Raw genomic sequence first — 12,706 nt, forward strand, 5'->3', positions numbered from 1 at the left:
TATTCATTCTCTTAATAATGGAACATGGGTTGTTTTCAGTTTCATACTATTGTGAATAGTGATGTTATCTATACATTTGTAGAAAGCTTTTTGTGGACATATGTTTTCATTTCTCTTTGACAAGTACCTAGATGTTGAACTGATTGATAATAAGAAAGATGTATGTCTAACTTTTTTATAACCTTCAAAATGTTTTCTAAAGTTTGTACACACCCAGCAAAAATATAAGAGAATTTTGGTTGGTCCACATCCTTCCCAACATTTGCTCTTGCCTTTTTCATTTTAGCTATTCTAGTGAATGTGTAGTGGCATCTCACTGTGATATAAAATTGCATTTCCCTGGTGATTAACGAAGAATTGATGCTTTTGAACTATGGTGTTGGAGAAGACTCTTGATAGTCCCTTGGACTGTAAGGAGTTCCAACAAGTCCATCCTAAAGGAAATCAGTCCTGAATATTCATTGGAAGGACTGATGTTGAAGCTGAAACTCCAATACTTTGGCCACCTGATGCGAAGAGCTGACTCATTGGAAAACACCCTGATACTGGGAAAGATTGAAGGCAGGAGGAGAAGGGGACGATAGAGGATGAGATGGTTGGATGGCATCACTGACTCAATGGACATGAGTTTTAGCAAACTCCAGGAGTTGGTGATGGACAGGGCGGCCTGGCGTGCTGCAGCCCATGGGGTCGCAAAGAGTCAGATGTGACTGAGCGACTGAACTGAACTGATGATTAACACTTAGCACATCTTCATATGTTAGTGACTATATATGTATCTTCTTTACTTATGTGACTATTCAAATTTCTTGACCACTATTAATTAGTTGTTTGTCTTATTTTTGGATCTCTTTTCAGTTTTTTTTTTTTTTTTTTTTTTTAGGGGGAGCAGTTTTACATTTACAACAAAATTGAGAAGAAGGTAAAGAGACTCACTTACACTTTCTGTCCCCACATAACCTCCTCCATTACTAACATCACTCACCAGAATGGTAATTTTTTTGTTTAACCAAGGATGAATCTACATTAACACATCAAAATCACCCAAAGCCCATAGTTTACGTGAGGGTTCACTCTGTTTTTATTAAACCTTTCAGATTGATTTATTGTTAATCTTTTATTCCATTTTTGCAGCTGAAGTATAATAGACCTACAATATTACATGAATTTCAGGTGTATAACACAGAGATTTGACACTTTTATACATTATGAAATGATCATCATAAGTCTAGTTGCCCTCTGCTACCATATAGTTATTGCAGTATTGTTGAATATCTTCCCTGTGCTGTAGTTCATGGTTTATACCTCCATGACTTATTTATGAATTGGAAGTTTGTACCTCTTAAGCCCTTCTTGATGTTGTATATTCTATGGGTTTAGAGAAATGTATAATGGTATGTATCCATCATTATAATATCACACAGTATTTTCACTGCCTTTAAAATCCTCTGTACTCTTGTGTGTTTATATCTCTACCAGCATCATGTTGGCAATCACCGATCTTTTTATTGTCTCCATTGTTTCCCATTTCCAAAATGTCATATAGTTGGAATGTTACAGCATTCAGCCTTCTCAGATTGGTTTCTTTCACTTGCTGCTGCTGCTGCTGCTGCTGCATCACTTCAGTCGTGTCCGACTCTATGTGACCCCATAGACGGCAGCCAACCAGGCTTCCCTTCCCTGGGATTCTCCAGGCATATTCATAAAACTTTCCTCCATGTCTTTTCATGGATTGATAGCTCAATTCCTTTAAGGGCTGAATAATACTGCATTGTCTGGATGTAGCATTTAATTATTTGATTACTGAAGGACATTTTAGTTGCTTCCAGATGTTGACAATTATAAATAAAGTTTCTATAAACATCATGTGTGCAAGATTTTGTGTGCACATACATTTTCAACTGCTTTGGGTAAATAGCAAGTACCACAATTGCTAGATATGCCGATATGCCAAAGCCTTTGACTGTGTGGATCACAATAAACTGTGGACAATTCTGAAAGAGATGGGAATACCAGACCACCTGATCTGCCTCTTTTGAAATTTGTATGCAGGTCAGAAAGCAACAGTTAGAACTGGACATGGAACAACAGACTGGTTCCAAACAGGAAAAGGAATTCGTCAAGGCTGTATATTGTCACCCTGTTTATTTAATTTATATGCAGAGTACATCATGAGAAACACTGGACTGGAAGAAACACAAGCTGGAATCAAGATTGCCGGGAGAAATATCAATAACCTCAGATATGCAGATGACATCACCCTTATGGCAGAAAGTGAAGAGGAACTAAAAAGCCTCTTGATGAAAGTGAAAGTGGAGAGTGAAAAAGTTGGCTTAAAGCTCAACATTCAGAAAACGAAGATCATGGCATCCGGTCCCACCACTTCATGTGAAATAGATGGGGAAACAGTGGAAACAGTGTCAGACTTTATTTTTCTGCACTCCAAAATCACTACAGATGATCACTGCAGCCATGAAATTAAAAGACGCTTACTCCTTGGAAGGAAAGTTATGACCAACCTAGATAGCATATTCAAAAGCAGAGACATTACTTTGCCAACAAAGGTCCGTCTAGTCAAGGCTATGGTTTTTCCTGTGGTCATGTATGGATGTGAGAGTTGGACTGTGAAGAAAGCTGAGTGCCGAAGAATTGATGCTTTTGAACTGTGGAGTTGGAGAAGACTCTTGAGAGTCCCTTGGACTGCAAAGAGATCCAACCAGTCCATTCTGAAGGAGATCAGCCCTGGGATTTCTTTGGAAGGAATGATACTAAAGCTGAAACTCCAGTACCTTGGCCACCTCATGTGAAGAGTTGACTCATTGGAAAAGACTCTGATGCCGGGAGGGATTGGGGGCAGGAGGAGAACGGGACGACAGAGGATGAGATGGCTGGATGGCATCACTGACTCGATGGACGTGAGTCTCAGTGAACTCCGGGAGTTGGTGATGGACAGGGAGGCTTGGCACGCTGCGATTCATGGGGTCGCAAAGAGTCGGATACGACTGAATGACTGATCTGATCTAACCTGATATAAATGTATGTTTAGTTCTATAAGAAATTGCCAAACTCTCTTCCAAAGTGGCTGTACCATTTTGCATACCCACTAGCATTGCATGAATGTTCCTATTGCTACATATTCTCATCAGCATTTGATTTTGCAGATTTAGGTCATCCTAATAGGAGGGTAGTGGTATCCTATTATTGTTTTAATTTGCATTTTCCTAATTACAGGTGATAAGGACCATCTTTTCATATGTTATTTGCCACATGTATGTCTTCGATGAGTTGTCTATAAAGGTCTTTGGCCCATTTTTTAATTGAGTTGTTCATTTCCTACTAAATTTTAAGAGTTCTTTGTATAGTTTGGATATTATCCTTTATCAGACATGTCTTTTGAAAATATTTTATCCTAGTCTGACTTGTGTTCTAATTCTGTTGATGTTTTTAGCAGAGAAGTTTTCACTTTTAACAAAGTCCAGTTTATCAATTACTTTTTTTCATGGATCACGTAGTGTTCACACATGATCCAAGGTCATCTAGGTCTCTCCTGTTATCTTCTGGGGTTTTATAGTTTTACATTTTATATTTAGGTCAATGATACATTTTTTAGCTAATTTTTATGAAGGTCTATATTTAGATTCACTTTTTTTCATATGGATTTCCAGTAGTTTCAGCACCACATGTTGAAAAGACCATTTTTCCTCTCTTGTTTTGCCTTTGCTGCTTTGTTGAAAATCACATAACTGTATTTATGTGAGTATTTATGGGCTCTCAATTCTGTTCTGTTGTTCTAGTTCCCTCTCTCCACTCTCCCTGCCTCTCTCTCTCTCTCCCCTGTCCTTCCCTTCCCACCACCCCCTTCTCAAATGTGACACTGTTTGCTGTTTGATTTCTTTATAAGTCTTGAGTTTGGGTCACATTTGTTTTTTGACTTTGTTCTACTTCAATATTGTGCTAGCTATTACGAGTCTTTTACCTCTCCCTATAAACTTTACAACACTTTCTTGATATCTGTAAAATAATTTACTTAGATTTTAAATGAGATTATATTTAATCCATAGATGAAATTAGGAAGAACTGACTTCTTAATATACTGAGTCATCCTCACCATGTATATGGCCTAGCTCCCCATTTATTTTTTTTTATTTCATTCAGAGTTTTGTAGATTTCCTCATATAGATCTTGTCTGTATTTTGTTAGATTTATACCTAAGTATTTAATCTTTTTGAAATGTGCTAACGTAAATAAATGCAGTGCTTGGATGCAATCTCAAAAATGACAGAATGATCTCTGTTCGTTTCCAAGGCAAACCATTCAATATCACAGTAATCCAAGTCTGTGCCCCAACCAGTAACGCTGAAGAAGCTGAAGTTGAATAGTTCTATGAAGACCTACAAGACCTTTTAGAACCAACACCCAAAAAAGATGTCCTTTTCATTATAGGGGACTGGAATGCAAAAGTAGGAAGTCAAAAAACACCTGGAGTAACAGGAAAATTTGGCCTTGGAATACGGAATGAAGCAGGGCAAAGACTAATAGAGTTTTGCCAAGAAAATGCACTGGTCATAACAAACACCCTCATCCAACAACACAAGAGAAGACTCTACACATGGACATCACCAGAAGGTCAACACCAAAATCAGATTGGTTATATTCTTTGCAGCCAAAGATGGAGAAGCTCTATACAGTCAGCAAAAATAAGACCAGGAGCTGACTGTGGCTCAGATCATGAACTCCTTATTGCCAAATTCAGACTTAAATTGAAGAAAGTAGGGAAAACCACTAGACCATTCAGGTATGACCTAAATCAAATCCCTTATGATTATACAGTGGAAGTGAGAAATAGATTTAAGGGCCTAGATCTGATAGATAGAGTGCCTGATGAACTATGGAATGAGGTTCATGACACTGTACAGGAGACAGGGATCAAGACCATCCCCGTGGAAAAGAAATGCAAAAAAGCAAAATGGCTGTCTGGGGAGGCCTTACAAATAGCTGTGAAAAGAAGAGAAGTGAAAAGCAAAGGAGTAAAGGAAAGATATAAGCATCTGAATGCAGAGTTCCAAAGAATAGCAAGAAGAGATAAGAAAGCCTTCTTCAGTGATCAATGCAAAGAAATAGAGGAAAAAATCAGAATGGGAAAGACTAGAGATCTCTTCAAGAAAATTAGAGATACCAAAGGAACATTTCATGCAAAGATGGGCTCGAAAAAGGACAGAAATGGTACGGACCTAACAGAAGCAGAAGATATTAAGAAGAGATGGCAAGAATACACAGAAGAACGGTACAAAAAAGATCTTCACATCCCAGATAATCATGATGGTGTGATCACTGACCTAGAGCCAAACATCCTGGAATGTGAAGTCAAGTTGGCCTTAGAAAGCATCACTACGAACAAAGCTAGTGGAGGTGATGGAATTCCTGGAATTCCAGTTGAGCTATTCCAAATCCTGAACGATGATGCTGTGAAAGTGCTGCACTCAATATGCCAGCAAATTTGGAAAACTCAGCAGTGGCCACAGGCCTGGAAAAAGTCAGTTTTCATCCCAATCCCAAAGAAAGGCAATGCCAAAGAATGCTCAAACTACCACACAATTGCACTCATCTCACATGCTAGTAAAGTAATGCTTAAAATTCTCCAAGCCAGGCTTCAGCAATATGTGAACCATGAACTTCCTGATGTTCAAGCTGGTTTTAGAAAACGCAGAGGAACCAGAGATCAAATTGCCAACATCCGCTGGATCATGGAAAAAGCAAGAGAGTTCCAGAAAAACATCGATTTCTGCTGTATTGACTATGCCAAAGCCTTTGACTGTGTGGATCACAATAAACTGTGGACAATTCTGAAAGAGATGGGAATACCAGACCACCTGACCTGCCTCTTGAGAAATTTGTATGCAGGTCAGGAAGCAATAGTTAGAACTGGACATGGAACAACAGACTGATTCCAAATAGGAAAAGGAGTACGTCAAGGCTGTATATTGTCACCCTGCTTATTTAACCTATATGCAGAGCACATCATGAGAAACGCTGGACTGGAAGAAACACAAGCTGGAATCAAGATTGCCAGGACAAATATCAATAACCTCAGATATGCAGATGACACCACTCTTATGGCAGAAAGTGAAGAGGAACTAAAAAGCCTCTTGATGAAAGTGAAAGTGGAGAGTGAAAAATTTGGCTTAAAGCTCAACATTCAGAAAATGAAGATCATGGCATCTGGTCCCATCACTTCATGGGAAATAGATGGGGAAACAGTGTCAGACTTTATTTTTCTGGGCTCCAAAATCACTGCAGATGGTGACTGCAGCCATGAAATTAAAAGACGCTTACTCCTTGGAAGGAAAGTTATGACCAACCTAGATAGCATATTGAAAATCAGAGACATTACTTTGCCAACAAAGGTCCATCTAGTCAAGGCCATGGTTTTTCCAGTGGTCAAGTATGGATGTGAGAGTTGGACTGTGAAGAAGGCTGAGTGCCGAAGAATTGATGCTTTTGAACTGTGGAGTTGGAGAAGACTCTTGAGAGTCCCTTGGACTGCAAAGAGATCCAACCAGTCCATTCTGAAGGAGATCAGCCCTGGGATTTCTTTGGAAGGAATGATGCTAAAGCTGAAACTCCAATACTTTGGCCACCTCATGCGAAGAGTTGACTCATTGGAAAAGACTCTGATGCCGGGAGGGATTGGGGGCAGGAGGAGAAAGGGATAACAGAGGATGAGATGGCTGGATGGCATCACTGACTTGATGGATGTGGGCCTGGGTGAACTCCAGGAGTTGGTGATGGACAGGGAGGCCTGGCATGCTGTGATTCATGGGGTTGCAAAGAGTCGGACATGACTGAGTGACTGAACTGAACTGAACTGAACTAAATGTAAATAATGGTGTTCCCTAGTGGCTCAGTGGAGTAGGCAATGGCACCCCACTCCAGTACTCTTGCCTAGAAAATCCCATGGGTGGAGGAGCCTGGTAGGCTGCAGTCCATGGGGTTGCTGAGAGTCGGACACGACTGAGCGACTTCACTTTCACTTTTCACTTTCATGCATTGGACTAGGAAATGACAACCCACTCCAGTGTCTTGCCTGGAGAATCCCAGGAACAGGGGAGCCTGGTGGGCTGCCGTCTATGGAGTCGCACAGAGTTGGACACGACTGAAGCGATTTAGCAGCGGCAGCAGCAGCAGCTAGTGGCTCTAATGGTAAAGAATCCTCCTTCAATTTGGGCAACCCACTCCAGTACTCTTGCTTGGAGAATTCCATGAACAGAGGAGCCTGGAGGGCTGCAGTCCATGGGGTGGCAAGGAGTCAGACACAACTCAGCGGCTAACATGTGCTCACACACACACACACACACACACACACAATGTAATAATATTGTATCCTTAATGTCATTTCTTTTCCATTACTGGAATACAGGAGAACAATTGACTTTTGTGTATTAACTATATCCTACAATCTTGCTAGAATTGCTTATTCGTTCCAGGAATTTTTTAGTCAAATCTTTTGGATTTTCTATGTAGACAGTCATATCATGTGTAAACAAAAACAGTTATAGGTCTTCATTCCCAATATGTATAATTTTTATTTCCTTTTCTTTACCTTTCACATTATCTATACCTTTCAGCGTAACGTTGAAAAGGAGTAGTAATAGGGGACATCCTTGATGTTAGTTGTAGGTTTTTGGTAGATAATATTGACTAAGTTGAGAAAGTTATCCTCTATTACTAGTGAACTGGAAGTTTTTATCACGAATGAGCTATGAATTTTTTCAGTTGTTTTTTCTGTGTTTACCAATATGATCACGTGATTTTTAACTTTAGTCTGTTGTTGTGATGAATTACTTAATTTGATTTTTCAAATATTGAGCAAGATTTGCATACTTGACAAAAATCACATTGGTTGTGGTTTAAAATTCCTTTTATACTTCCTTGGATTTTACTTGCTAATAAATTGTTGAGAATTTTTACATCTATGTTCATGAGAGATATTGGTTTGTAGTTTCATATAATGTCTTTGTCTAACTTTACTGTTAGGATAATATGGGTCTCATAGGAGAAGTTAGGAAGTATTCTTTTTGCTTCTGTCCTCAGAAAGAGATGTAAAGAATTGGTATAATTTCTTTCTTAAATATTTTACAGAATTCACCAGTGAACCTACCTAGGCCTGGTGCTTTATGTTTTAGAAGGTCATTAATTATTGGTTTAGTTCCTTTCATATATATATATATAGGCCTATTTTTATCATCTAGTTCTTCTTATGTGAATTTTGTCAGATTGTGTCTTTCAATGAATTGATCCATTTCATCTAGGTCAAATTTGTGCCAAAGGGTTATTTATAGTATTCCTTTCTAATCCTTGGGCTTCCCTGGTAGCTCAGCTGGTAAAGAATCCGCCTGCAGTGCTGGAGGTTTGGGTTCAGTCCCTGGGTTGGGAAGATCCCCTGGAGAAGGGAATGGGTACCCACTCCAATATTCTGGCTTGGAGAATTCCATGGACTGTATAGTCCATGGGGTCACAAAAAGTCAGACAGGACTGAGCAACTTTCACTTTCTAATCCTTTTAATTTTAATGAGATCAATAGTAATGTCATCTCTGATATTACCAATATGTCTTCTCTCCTTATTTTTTTTCTTAGCTAGCCTGGCTAGAGGGTTAATGATATTCTTAGTCTCTTCAAAGTACCACCTTCTGGTCTTGTTCAACTTTATTAAATTTCTGCTTTCAATTTCATTGACTTCTACTCTAATTCTTATTATTTCTTTTTAATTTTCTCTTTTTTTCTAATTTCCTGAGGAAGGAACTTAGATGACTGAATTTAGATCTTACTGATCTTTACATATATATATATATATATATATATATATTCAATGCTGTAATTTTCCTTCTATGCACTGCTTTTGCTGCATCCTGCAAATTCTGACCTAAGTTTCCATTTAGCTCAAAATTTACATATCTTAAAATTCTGTAGATTTCTTCTATGCCCATGTGTATTTAGAAATATGTTATTAAATCTCTGTGTATTTGGAGATTTTCCAGTTATCTTTGTTACTGATTTCTTGTTTAATTTCTTTGTGTTCTGAGAGCAGATATTGTCTGATTTCTATTCTTTTAGATTTGTTAAAATGTGTTCTATGGCACAGAATGTATCTATCTTGCTAAATGTCCCATGTGGACGTGAGTAAAATGTGTATTCTGCTGTTCTCGGATGAAGTAGTCTATAGATGTTATTCTAACCAGTTGATTGATGGTGTTGTTCAATTCAATGATGTCCTTACTGATTTTCTGCCTACTATATCTTTCTATTTCTTAGGAATATTTAAGTATCCAGCTCTGATAGTGCATTCATCTTTTCCTTCTCTTTTCTATCTTTTTTTTTTTTTTGCTTCATGTAATTTGATCATTTTTTGTTGGTCATATACACATTAAAAATTATGTTTTAAAAATTAACTCTTCACTATGTAATGCCCTTCTCTAGCCTTTTAACTTTCCTTATTTGAAGTCTGCTCTTTCTGATATAATATAGCTACTCTTGCTTTCTTTTGATTATGTTGACATGGTATATTTTTTTCTCCATCCATTCACGTTTATACCATGTGCTTTTTATATTTAAAGGAGGGTTCTTGTAGGCAACATATAGTTGGCAACTTATGTTTTTCGATACACTTTAATAATCTCCATCTTTTAAGTGATAAATTTAAACCACTGATATTCAAGGTGATTATTGATATATTTACACTGTTCCTGTTTTCTGTGTGTTGCTCTTGTGCTTTCTTTTCTTTTTTAAAGAGTAAAGTTAAACTTTACAGTAACTTTATTCTATATAAAAAGAATTGTAGGACACCTTTATGGGGACTCCTAGCACAGGTCTCCCCTCCTTTTCTGCCTTTCTTGGTTTGAATTGAACATTTGATATGCATACATTTTCTCTTCTTTCTTAGCATATTAATAGCTATATATATATATATTTTTTACTTTTCAGAAGTTTTAATTGAATACCAGGCATAGTGGGCTAAAGAATAGTAGACTGAAGTAAATTACATTAATGCATAAAAAAGGGTACACAGCTCCTTCTCTCTGACCACCAGCATCAATCTAGTCTTTCAAATGTCATGACTCAGTCTTTGCTGTTAATTTACCTAGATTCCATTTACCACAGGATTCAAATGATATGATGGCAGGAGAAAATCTTTCCTTCATCAGAGCTTGGGGTCTAGGGCCTTGAGCATTTCTCTTAGGTTTCCTGTCCCTTTGGCATGTTCAGTGCACCTGCATCCCAGAAGAATTTCTCTTCTGTTCTCACCCCTAGCTATAGATAGTCACCATCAGGGCTCAGTGTAAGGCTTAGAGTGGGCTACTGGGTGTCCCTCAATTCTTTCTCTGACTTCAGGAAGCTCATACACCTCAGAAAGGGTTTCTTTCCATTTTCCAGCTCCAATTTCAATCTTTCTTATTAGTACTTGATGAAGAACCTTGGAAAAGAGTTGTGGGTAGTCAATTTTCTTCAAGGATCCTGGGTATTCTAAATGAGCATGCCTTCCCATACCAGCCTTTACAAATTCATCACAAGGTCATCTATTCTCTTCTTTCCTTCATGTAATTTCCTCTCCTTTCCATTGCTCTGCCAAGGGTGCATAGAGCTATGGGTCTCTTCTTTCACAGGAGGGATTCATTACTTTCTGAATTTCAGTTCACTAATTTTCTTTACAAAACCATACTTCCGATGGGCATTTTAAAAATGTGATTTTATAAGTTTTTCAGCTTGTTCTAACTTTTCAGTTGGAATCAATGCTTTTGAGATTTCTAAGCAGGAGTGTAAATAGTTTCAAAATTTATTTTTAAATGAAATACATGTTCAGTCTCAATATAATGTATTGTATTCATGGTATATAATATGAAAAGCAGTTTAAATTTGCCTTATATGTTCAATATATAAATAACAAATAAGTGTCAGACCTTCAAATAATTAAAACACTGATACATGATTTCTTAACTGATCTCCTGAATATTTGATCTTAGCAAGAGGATTTTAACAAAATTTTCTCTCATTCTTTTATGAAAACAATAGCAATCCTTCATTTCCAAATAAAATTTAGCTCTTATAAGGACTATGATTTTTAAATTATATTACCTCCTACCTACCTGAAAATTCTGTGTGGCCTACTGATGGAAAATCAGGATTCAAAACATGATTTTAAAACCTCTACTTGAAAATTCATGAGACACATGACATATCTCATTATTTATTGCCAGACTTGTTTCTTTCTTAAGTCAAATTAAATCTAGCTTGTTTAACCCTAAATGTCAAAAATTTTTGAACTTTTATGACATTCAGGTGTCTCTTAAAACTAAACTTGTTCTTAACATATTGGCAACAGAAGCATTTCTAGATGAGTAATAGTAAAGTTGTTTCCATGAATGGAGTGCTTGAGTACTGCCTTACCCTAATGGGGTACTATAGACTTTTAGTCCTTCTGAATATTTTTACTTTTTCAGAATGCTAAGGTTTAAGAAGACTTAATTATCTATTAGAAGGGTTGGTATTACTATTTATATAATAAATTATATAATAATAATTATATAATTATAATTATTATATAACTACATATTATATAGTTCAGAGAAGGCAATGGCACCCCACTCCAGTACTCTTGCCTGGAAAATCCATGGACAGAGGAGCCTGGTAGGCTGCAGTCCATGGCGTCGTTAAGAGTCGGACACGACTGAGCGACTTCACTTTCACTTTTCTCTTTCATGCATTGGAGAAGGAAATGGCAACCCACTCCAGTATTCTTGCCTGGAGAATCCCAGGGACGGCGGAGCCTGGTGGGCTGCCGTCTATGGGGTCACACAGAGTCGGACACGACTGAAGTGACTTAGCATTAGCATTAGCATTATATAGTTATATATTATATAACTAATTATTATATAACTATAATAATTATAGTGTTTGAAATAATTCAAACACTATACCAGGGAGAAAAAATGGCTTTGAAGACAGCTTCAAATTTTTAATTTCAAAATTGAGCAATGGAAACCATCCTAGGTAAGTCCTTTGATATGAAGATCCCTCATTAGAATAAGTGGTTAAATTTGTAAAAAATCAGTTACATTTCTTTATAACCACAATTGCATTATTTCAGTGGTCTCTGTCAGTGAAAAGAGACTCATGTTTTCCAAGTAATATGGTGCCATTAGGTTTTCTACCACTTTATTTGCATTTCATCAATATGTCATTATATAGAAAATTAAATAAAATAAGAAGGTACAGCAGTGAGTAATTCATGGCATGTGGTTACATGCAATGTGTTACTCTACATTCACTTTTTATCAGGAAATAATTTATCTAAATTGGGAAATTTCTTTTATAGTCTAAAAAGTAATCAGAATCCATGTCAACACACTTGTCCAAGAGTCAGTTTAAATTGAAACAAATAAAAAACAGAGCATAATTTTGAGAAACTAAAATACTTAATTTTTAAGTTTTTTTACAGTTGACATATTTCAGTGTATTATGCTACATTTTTTAGAATTCAAACACTAACTTGTAATGTTGTTCTTTAAGTTTTTTACCTTTACAATTTAATGCAGCATCCAATTTTGAAAGTAATCTCTACATACTACAAATAGGAGAAAGAACAACACAAAGATAATGGTATTCATGACTGATATTTGGCTATCCTCACCCTGAGAAATTATTCTGAAATGT

The sequence above is a fragment of the Bos taurus genome, chromosome 2 (assembly GCF_002263795.3).
Source record: "Bos taurus isolate L1 Dominette 01449 registration number 42190680 breed Hereford chromosome 2, ARS-UCD2.0, whole genome shotgun sequence".
Taxonomy (NCBI): domain Eukaryota; kingdom Metazoa; phylum Chordata; class Mammalia; order Artiodactyla; family Bovidae; genus Bos; species Bos taurus.